Here is a 10,592-nt window from a genome sequence, read left to right as displayed (position 1 = left end):
TGGTCAATAAAAGAAAATCAGAGCACGGCAAACATGTAGATGGTGCCAAATTGCTTCCATCCCCTACTACACATTTTAGAGACAGGTTACCAACGGTCGTTACCACCATTACTCTTCATTCAATACTTTTCCAGTTTACTGACAACTGATGGTAGTAACGAGTGTTGGTCATCTGTGTCTACATATAATGTCAATCAGCAATTAAAATGTTTAGGGAAGCGAAACCAGAAATTGCCAGGTAACTACCGTTGCCGTTGTATAAACGGCGACTCCCAGTATTGCCTCCCTAAATTATCATGATAATGGAGGAAGCTTTCCTACATGCAAACAGTAAAAACTTAAAAACAAATAAATAAATTAATTAATTAATTAGGCGGCACGGTGGTGTAGTGGTTAGCGCTGTCACCTCACAGCAAGAAGGTCCGGGTTCGAGCCGCGTGGCCGGCGAGGGCCTTTCTGTGCGGAGTTTGCATGTTCTCCCCGTGTCCACGTGGGTTTCCTCCGGGTGCTCCGGTTTCCCCCACAGTCCAAAGACATGCAGGTTAGGTTAACTGATGACTCTAAATTGACCGTAGGTGTGAGTGTGAATGGTTGTCTGTGTCTATGTGTCAGCCCTGTGATGACCTGGCGACTTGTCCAGGGTGTACCCCGCCTTTCGCCCGTAGTCAGCTGGGATAGGCTCCAGCTTGCCTGCGACCCTGTAGAACAGGATAAAGCGGCTAGAGATAATGAGATGAGATGAGTTGCGAAAAATGGTCTGTTGTGTTCTACGAGAAATTGGCAGAACATAACTTCTGCAGCCATCACAGAAGTCTGGGCAGTCTGAGCTGATGGACTGAAATGACCGAGAAAACCACGTGCAACTATAAAACCACATAAATCGAAAATAGTTCCGTTTCATTGGGCATGCGTGTTTGAAAAAATAAATGATGGATGCTAAGAAAATTTTCTCAGAGTAACGGGACAAATCTCTGATACAAAACGTAATTTTCCTGTATGAAAATCAGTGTACGCCGTATTAGCCAAAAATTGCATTTTCCCATACAAAATACAGGGAAACGGTATAACTTGACATGTATGACAACTCACTATACCAATCTTCTTCTTCCAGCTGCTCCTGTTAGCTGTCACCACAGCAGATCTGGTCCACATAGGTTTTACACTAGATGCCCTTCCTGATGCAACCCTCCCCAATCTATCCGGGCTTGGAACCAACACTAAGTATGCACTGTCTTGTGCAACACCAGTAGCTGGGTATTTTACCTAATTTCCATGTCTTTAGACTGCGGGGGAAACCGGAGCACCTGGAGGAAACCCACACAGACACAGGGAGAACATGCAAACTCCACACAGAAAGACCCCTATCGGCAATTAGGTTCGAACTCAGAGCCTTCTTGCTGTGAGGCAACAGTGCTAACCACTACACCACCGTGCCACCCAACTCATTGTACCAATACAGGTTCAATAATGTGCTTCATTTTCTGCATGTTGCCTACACTCTTTTCCACTTACCCCAAGTGAAGTCAGTCACCCATGGCTTGCATTGTGTCTGACCTTTACTGCTTTAGTTTTGAATAGGAGCAAGAAGGATAAAGTAGATAATAAATCATAGAAGTCAAAAAGTCAAAGTCCCTCTCATGCCAGAATCTGGTCTTCCCAGGCAGTCTCCTGTCCCAGTACTAAACAACTCTTTGGGCATATAGGTGTGGCGCTGATCTCCATTTCAATAACCCTCGACCTCTCGCCTATTGAGGTATTTCACTCAAGTGACCAAGTCATGTGATGCTGCCATTTTGGACGGCACGGCTCGAATCAGTTTGAATGCGAGGAAGGCGACAAACGAAAAACATAAAAGAAAAAGGAGCGAGATGCAGAAAACACCTTCACTATCCAGCGACGTAGGGCATTTACAGGGTGAGCAGAGGGAGAGGCATTTGCAAAAATTGAGGTTAGCAGGCTTAGAGAATGACGTTTACCTGCTTCCACCAGGATTGTTCACTGACAGCTAAGATTTGTTCACATTTTCATTTACTTTCGGTCCTCAGGATAAACAAAATGTTATTAAATGTCATTGAAATAACTTCTTAGTCTGTTGAGACATGGCCTGTTATAAGTTTTTCCTTTACTGTATTTACTAGTTTACTGAGCGCGCTCCGGGGCTCGCTGGCCGGCTAGCTAGCGCTCCGGGGCTCGCTGGCCGGCTAGCTAGCGCTCCGGGGCTCGCTGGCCGGCTAGCTAGCGCTCCGGGGCTGGCTGGCCGGCTAGCTAGCGCTCCGGGGCTGGCTGGCCGGCTAGCTAGCGCTCCGGGGCTGGCTGGCTCAGTAAACTAGTAAATCCAGTAAAGGAAAAACTTGAGACTGAAAGGTTTTAACAGTCATCCAAATGACTGAACGTAAACATTGCTACAGTAACATACTAGCTACTGTTGTTGACATTAGCTAGTTTGTCGTCCAAAATGGTGGACACCGGGGTGTCACGTGACCCTGTGACGTCAGGTGAAATACCTCAATACAGCTAGGGTTACAGTGGGGGGCTAGTCCTCTGGTAACCACAAGAGTTTGACTTCCTAACTTGCATCTGTATTGCAGCCTGCCTTGCCAGATGGCAGTAGGTACCATTTTTATGATGGTCTTTGGTATGACCCAACCATGAGTAGAACTTGCTACCTCACAGTCAAGAGGTGGACACGCTAACCACTTGGCCAATTCACGGTCAATAAATTGTAGAAGTCTTCTCCAAATCATCTTCAAATGTTCGTATGTGAATTGTAAAATATTTTCAGCTGCAATGATGGGTTTATACAACGGCACTGACTTTTATTTTAGCTCAGGAAAATAATGTTGTTTTTAGTTATCACTTGTTCACTTGGATGAATCAGAAATCATTTTTCTTGCTCCGGAGGTGTTGGGATTGCAGTAAGGATGTGCAATTCATGCCTCTGAGGTTGCCAGATTTTTTCCTGAGAAGAAGCATCTGAGACAGGGTTTAAACGCAAGCACTTACCATTAAGTTTGAAAAAAAAATTGGGATAGAAAATATGGACTGAAGAAGCAGAACACAGTTCTTTCTTTGCTGTCAAATGTAATATGTACATGTATTATGATGAAAAATAAAAGCAAGTGACACTTTAAGAATTAAAAATCTCATCTGGTACATTTGGGCTTAGTAAAGGATTCGTAGATTAATACTAGATTAATATTAACCATGCAAAATAAACTCATTGTATGAATGAATGAATGAATGAATTTATTTTATTTCGAACATGTATAAAAAATGTATGTAACTATTTGTACATACAAAAGAAAGAAAACGAGAAATTAAAAAAATAAATAAAATAACATAAAGAGCTAAGACATTACAAAACACCGCACATTGTTCGAAGAAGGAGTGGGAAGAAGTACAATACTTTTTTAATTTCCCACCCCTTTTTAACTACCCCGAAATCCAAACTATATTAATACACCTATAAAAATATATACCATATATACACTTCATAAATATCTATATAAATATTTAATGACAAAAATAAATATATACTACATTCCATATATACACTTAAAGTGCCATTCCACCATTGGATGTATTCTTTGGCATAAAATACAATATATTTTATGACAACATGACTAGACAGAGAAATCTTTTAGCTTCAAAATGATATATCAAACAATTTTTTGACAACGACAAGTATATTAATTTTGCGACCAAAGTCACCTACCCTTTTAATTTCCGCACGGTACTGAAACGTGATGTCATCGGCAGGTTCCCCTTCTTGTGTACCACGTCACGTGTGACGGGGCACAGATTATCAGCAATGGCGGATAGAATGCGATTTCCACTTGTCGATTGCTGTGCCGATATTCACCATCGACTGTCTCCTTTGGGCATCACTTGCTATTTTCCTTCGCTTCTTTTCCGAAGCTGACAATCGCGTTCTATCCGCCATTGCTGATAATCTGTGCCACAGCACACGTGACGTGGTACACAAGAAGGGGAACCTGCCGATGACATCACGTTTCACTACCGCGCGGAAATTAAAAGGGTAGGTGACTTTGGTCGCAAAATTAATATACTTGTCGTTGTCAAAAAATGATGTTTGATATATCATTTTGAAGCTAAAAGATTTCTCTGTCTAGTCATGTTGTCATAAAATATATTGTATTTTATGCCAAAAAAATACATCCAATGGTGGAATGGCACTTTAATAAATATCTATATAAATATATAACTACAAAAAAAATATATATACACTATATACCATATATACACTTCATAAATATCTATATAAATATATAATTACAAAAATAAATATCTACTACATACCTATCCCTGTAAATATAAATATATAAACTATCCCATACAATCACATATCATTGTAAAGTTATGTGTGCTATTCTCTCTCTCGATAATAAATCTTTACTTGAGTTTATAATCAGATCAGTGACACTTAAATTAAATGATGTAGCATCATCAGAATTTAAACGAGATTAAGACTGTTTCCCGCGAACCTCCGAGCTCATGTCATCTCGCCACTCAGCTCACGATTCTCATTGCGGACAAAACTGTCTAGGCTCCTGATAAACGACACCGAGACAAAAATGCAGGCGAAAGCTTATAAAAGCCAGCCACGCCAAAGAAACACTGGCCCACACACATGCTTACTCGAGTAAACATCGACTCTTTCACAAACGTGTACACAAACATCTTAAATCAGTCCACATGGACAGGAAGTCGTGATAACATCACTTCCTCTGAGAGAGCTACAGATATGAGGTGCGAGACTGTGAGAACCTCAGAGAGTGAAGCTTTTTAATTCAGTTATTAGAAGCGTTCTGTATGTTTATGTCTGCATATTGTGGCAACGTTGCATATTGTGTCAGAAATAGGGGTACAGTAGGAGTCCATTTCTGTCCCCCAGGGTACAATCGACACTAATGTACCCCCTAGGGCTCATTATTGGACCTCAAGGTAACTATGTGCACCCTTTTAGGTCCAAAAAGGTACATATATGTTCCCAAGTAGTGTATAAAGCGTACAAATAAGTACCTTAGAAGCAGTGGCAGCTGATGGTTTTTAAAACAGGGGAAGCCCATTTTACAGAGTCATATTTTGCTAATGTTTCAGTAAATTCTCTGTAATTCCCCTTGTTGTCTGATTCATGACTCTCATTGTGCCCCCTGAATGACAGTTCCTGACGGCCAAGCAATGAGGTAACATCTATCAAACGTTTCAGGAAGGCCCTGTTTTGAGTGACTATTTCATTATGCCTTGCACACTGTATACGAGCACCTTCATCGATGGCATGTTCCACCCTGACCCTCCCCAGACAGCTAAGGCCCTGTCCACACGGCAACGGATTCAGGCGACTCCGATACAATTGCTTATCGTTTAGGCCTGGAGTCCACACGGCACCGGCATTTTGGGTGCCCAAAACGCAATCTTTTTGAGAACGGGTTCCAGAGTGGAAAGATCTGGCAACGTTGCCGTTGCTAAGTCGTCTGGATGAGTAGAACGGATTTGTTTACGATGACGTCACAACCACATGACTGTGAGTGCTTCACGCCGGGTAGAAGTGTAACGAATATCACCAGGATATCACCAGGAAAAAGCCTTACAGAGCACTAGTGAGAGTGAAACACAAGCTTGGATATTATTATTATTATTATTATTATTATTATTATTATTATTATTATGTTCAGTGTTAGTTCACAGTAGTAATGCAAGAAGCAGAATAGTGACAGTAATAGTGAAGCAAAAACATGCAATTGTACAAACACTGCAGCTCTACAGCAAAATATTAATTTATGAAATGGTCTGATTCTTAACACCAGTAGTGCCAATGATCTTCTCATTGCGATGCGATGCGAGTTGTCAACAAATCCTATAACTTGGTTCATGAAACGCGCTTACAAAATATTTTCACTGTGAATATTTATTGTGTAATGGTGCAAAGAGAGAGAGAGAGAGAGAGAGAGAGAGAGAGAGACTCTGCCCTTAGGGCAGAGTCAATCCCGCCAGCAAAAATAGGGAAAAAAAGGAGCGATCTCACCTCTTCAGATGTTGGTTTTAGTCCTACAATACATTCCTCAAAAAGGGCGTAAAGGAGCAAATTAATCCATCAACGTGTAGCATTCAATTTATTCCGGACCATTAAAGATGCCGCCTTCCGCGTAGAATCATACGTCATCCTCACCGCCATATTGGATAGGTCAAAGCGGAGAATAAAGATTCATGCGCTGCCTTTAACTGTACCAACAGGTTTACCGTCCAAACAAGATCACATGGGATTACCTTTCACAGGTGAGAAACAACAAATTAATCCATCAACGTGTAGCATTCAATTTATTCCGGACCATTAAAGACGCCGCCTTCCGCGTAGAATCATACGTCATCCTCGCCGCCATATTGGATAGGTCAAAGCGGAAAATAAAGATTAGCTGCGTTTAACTGTACCAACAGGTTTGCCGTCCAAACGAGATCACATGGGATTACCTTTCACAGGTGAGACTGGAAAAATACTTTTCATTGTATTTGGTCATTATAATGTAATTTTACGAACAGATTTTCCTGACTTTGTGGCTAATATGAAGTCTCGCGCATAATAGTTTATGCGCATGCGTCCTTACTTCTTCTATTGTTCTGGTGTCTCCGAAGGGACCGTCTTACAGCACCCCTAGAGGTGTGGCATGTGTATTGCATCATTTTCAGCAAGCGTTGCGTTGCCATATGGACCTGATATTTTACTGATCGTTGCCCATTTGGACGCGATATATTTTTAAATAACATCTCGTTGCCGTTGTCGTGTGGATGTAGCCTAAGTCTTGCACATGAAGTGACATGCTCATTGCTCGTTTCATGCCTTTTGCAAGCCCTTTTGAAATTCACCAGGTCCCCAAACCCATCTTTTGACCAAACTAAATTTCCCTGAGAGGGCTTCATCAAAAGACATGGCCAACAGTACATTTTATTAGTCACAGGAGACCCAGTCAACCAGTTCACATTTTCATACCAAGACACCTGAAATGACCTGCTGATTTTTGAATGAGATTAAGCTTGGGCTTTGGTCTGCCTTGCTCTTTAATTCTCACTTTCTCCTCATATGGCAGAGTGTCAAAACGTTTTGACAAAAGCATGTCCACGACGTTTGCCATTATAGCAGATAGATACCAGCTGTTAGCAGCTAGCACTGCAGATCCCAATAAGGCTCAAGCTAGCCTACAACCACGTTGATTGAACTACAAATGAAATAAACGAGTGAATTCACGAATGATCAAACTGATAGAATGGATGAAAGTTAACGGAGCACAATGAGTAATATTTACATTTATTTACAGAGTAATGCACAGAGACATCAATGAGAAGAAACGTTTATATGAAAAGAAATTCGGACAGCACTTTGGCACACGACTACACTTTCTCGACATCCGCTAGGGACTGACTGATCATGCTTCCGTGTTCCTCGCCGAAGTACAGCAACCGCCCTCCTCATGTCTTTCAAACACCACCTCCAATAATCCTTTATCAGCCCGGCTTCTTGGCCCGCCCAATGTCCCATTTACCCCCAGAGATACCCGGCTTCCCTGGAAGTGACGATTTTGTCGATTTTAACCAATAACAACTAGCCGAAATTGGCTGTTCAGAGTCGTCTCGTAGACTGCAACGGATACCCGGCTGCCAGTCCATAGAGCCCATTGAAATAAGAAAGGTTACAGCCTGGCAGCAAAGGTGATTCTCGTAGCGAACTGCAAGTTCGTCAGACATCACTCAAATAAGTTACAGGATGACATAGGGATAGTTATGAACGTAAATACAATCTTGGGCATATATTATGTTATGCAAGTTATTGTTTTAATGAGAATTCAACGTCGTAGACGCCGCAGTTTGGGGAGAGAATTTTAGGGGAAGTTCGGCTTCCCTTGTTGTCTCTGAGAAATCGCCCCTGCTTAGAAGGTACTGATCCAGTAACAAGCCATTGTACCCTGAAAGGTACAATAATGTACTTTATTTTCTGAGAGTGCACATTGCTGCTGTGTTTGTTGGCTTGCAAACACAAATTCCATTGTAAAGCTTTATGGTGGCTTTAAAGCACAATGGCATTCCCAGGATTTCCCATAGTGCAGCTCTTTAAGCTGTGTCTTGTAAGTGCACCTTTAAACCTTTCCCCCAGTTTAAGCCTCTGCTAATACGCTTAAATCCGCAGCGGTTATAGATAATGAGTGTGCTTTCATACTTGGGTATACACTGCAATAAAACGGCCACTTTTTTAGGAACATCCATACATCAACCTGCTGTTTGATGCAGTTCTTTAATCAGCCAATCTCTTGAGAGCAGCATGATGCATCAAATCATGCAGATCCAAATCAAATCAAGAGCTTCAGTGAAATGTTCACAATGTTCAAACATCAGAATGGGGAAAAATTGTGATCTCACAATGAAGCGTGACTATTTTTCACTGTGGCATGGGTGTTGGTTTGAATATTTTTGGTTTGAGTACCGGTATTTCAGAAACTGCTGATCTCCTGGGGTTTACACAGACAGAGTGGTGCGAAAAACAAAAAAACATCGAGTTGCATGAGGGACGGTTCTGTGGGTGGAAACAAACGCTTTGTTGATTAGAGCGGTCAGAGGAAAATAGACAGATTGGTTCAATTTTTTTTTTTTTTGCCAGGAAGGAAGGATATAGTAGTTCATAGCAACTCTTTACAACCGTGGTGAGCAGAAAAGCATCTCAGCATGCAACAGAAAACAGAAGAGCACACTAGGTTCCAGTCCTGCAGCTCTGTAGCTGTTGGCCTTGAATTGAGGACTTGACAAGCGCAGATGATCCTTGCTTGAATGCAGCATTCGTCTTGGTTGGTGGAGCCTCAAAAGATTACTTAAATACTTTGGTGCAGAGCCACTGACAGTCTTGTAAGTCACCAGAAGATAATACGCTTGTGAATAGGGAGCCAGTGAAGATCATGGAGAACAGGAGTAATGTGGTCAGATTTCCTCGTCATGGTTAGAATACATGCAGCACAGTTCTGGATGCATTGGAATTTGTCGATTTGTTTATCGGGAATGCCATAGAGAAGACTGTTACAGTAATCAAGTCTAGAATTTGCAAATGCATGGATAAGTTTTTCAGCATTGCGCTGGTCCAAAAACTTTCCAATAGTGCCAATGCGTCTAAGGGCAAATGAAGCAGACTTGCATATACTGTTTATTTGAGATACCATAGTGAAGTTGTTGTCAAACATTACACCAAGATCACGCACTTTAGAAGTCATCTTGATCTTTGTTCTACTCATCACAATTGACTCGGTTGGATGATTTTGTAGGCGACGAGAAGAGAAGTGCACAACTTCAGTCTTAAAATTATTACAAACTAGTTTATTATTAAACATCCAGTTCTTGACATCCTGAATGCAACATTCCAGTTTGCCAATGCAAGGTAGATGGTTGGACCTTTTCACTACAAGATAAATTTGGGTGTCATCAGCATACAACATTGGCTGTAGACCATGCGCACAAATGATATCCTCAATGGGTACAATGTCTCATCTCATCTCATTATCTGTAGCCGCTTTATCCTGTTCTACAGGGTTGCAGGCAAGCTGGAGCCTATCCCAGCTGACTACGGGCGAAAGGCGGGGTACACCTTGGACAAGTCGCCAGGTCATCACAGGGCTGACACATAGACACAGACAACCATTCACACTCACATTCACACCTACGGTCAATTTAGAGTCACCAGTTAACCTAACCTGCATGTCTTTGGACTGTGGGGGAAACCGGAGCACCCGGAGGAAACCCATGCGGACACGGGGAGAACATGCAAACTCCGCACAGAAAGGCCCTCGCCGGCCACAGGGCTCGAACCTGGACCTTCTTGCTGTGAGGCGACAGCGCTAACCACTACACCACCGTGCCGCCTGGGTACAACGTACAAGGAAAATAGCAAAGGACCAAGAATGGAACCTTGAAGGACACCATACTCTAAAGCAAATGGCTCAGATTTGGAGTTATTGATCACTGTTAATTGAGAGCGCATAGTCAGATAGGATATAATCCAGTCCAGTCCAGTCCAGTGCAGTGCCAGTGATTTCCATATCTGCTTTGTAGTCTGGCAATCAAAATGTTGTGGTCGATGGTGTCAAATGCTGAGGACAAATCAAGCATGACGTCATCATGGTTATCAAGAGCCAGGTTGATGTCATTTGACACATGAAGTAGAGCAGTCTCGGTGCTATGGTTCACTTTATAGGCTGACTAGAAAATAGAGTGCAAGTTGTTGGTGGCAAGATGTTGGTTAAGCTGCACAGACACTATCCGTTCCAATAATTTTCCTTCAGGGAGAGAAATTGTCCCGTGTCAGTAAGTGCTATAACCTTTTGACCAAAGAAAGTAATCTCTTCGGGGAATTATACTTCACCGGCTGTACGCTTTCCTTCTTCTGTTATCTTTCTTTTTCTCTCTCAAGTCCAGTGTTTTTCATTCATTACATGCAATCAGCACACCGACATGGAAGGACTATGTACCTACACACACACATATGCAAACAACAACATGTGCAGCTGCTCAGCCAGGAACGTACAGAAGCAACCGATCATTAA

The sequence above is a fragment of the Neoarius graeffei genome, chromosome 6 (assembly GCF_027579695.1).
Source record: "Neoarius graeffei isolate fNeoGra1 chromosome 6, fNeoGra1.pri, whole genome shotgun sequence".
NCBI lineage: Eukaryota > Metazoa > Chordata > Actinopteri > Siluriformes > Ariidae > Neoarius > Neoarius graeffei.
This window is presented reverse-complemented; position numbering follows the sequence as displayed.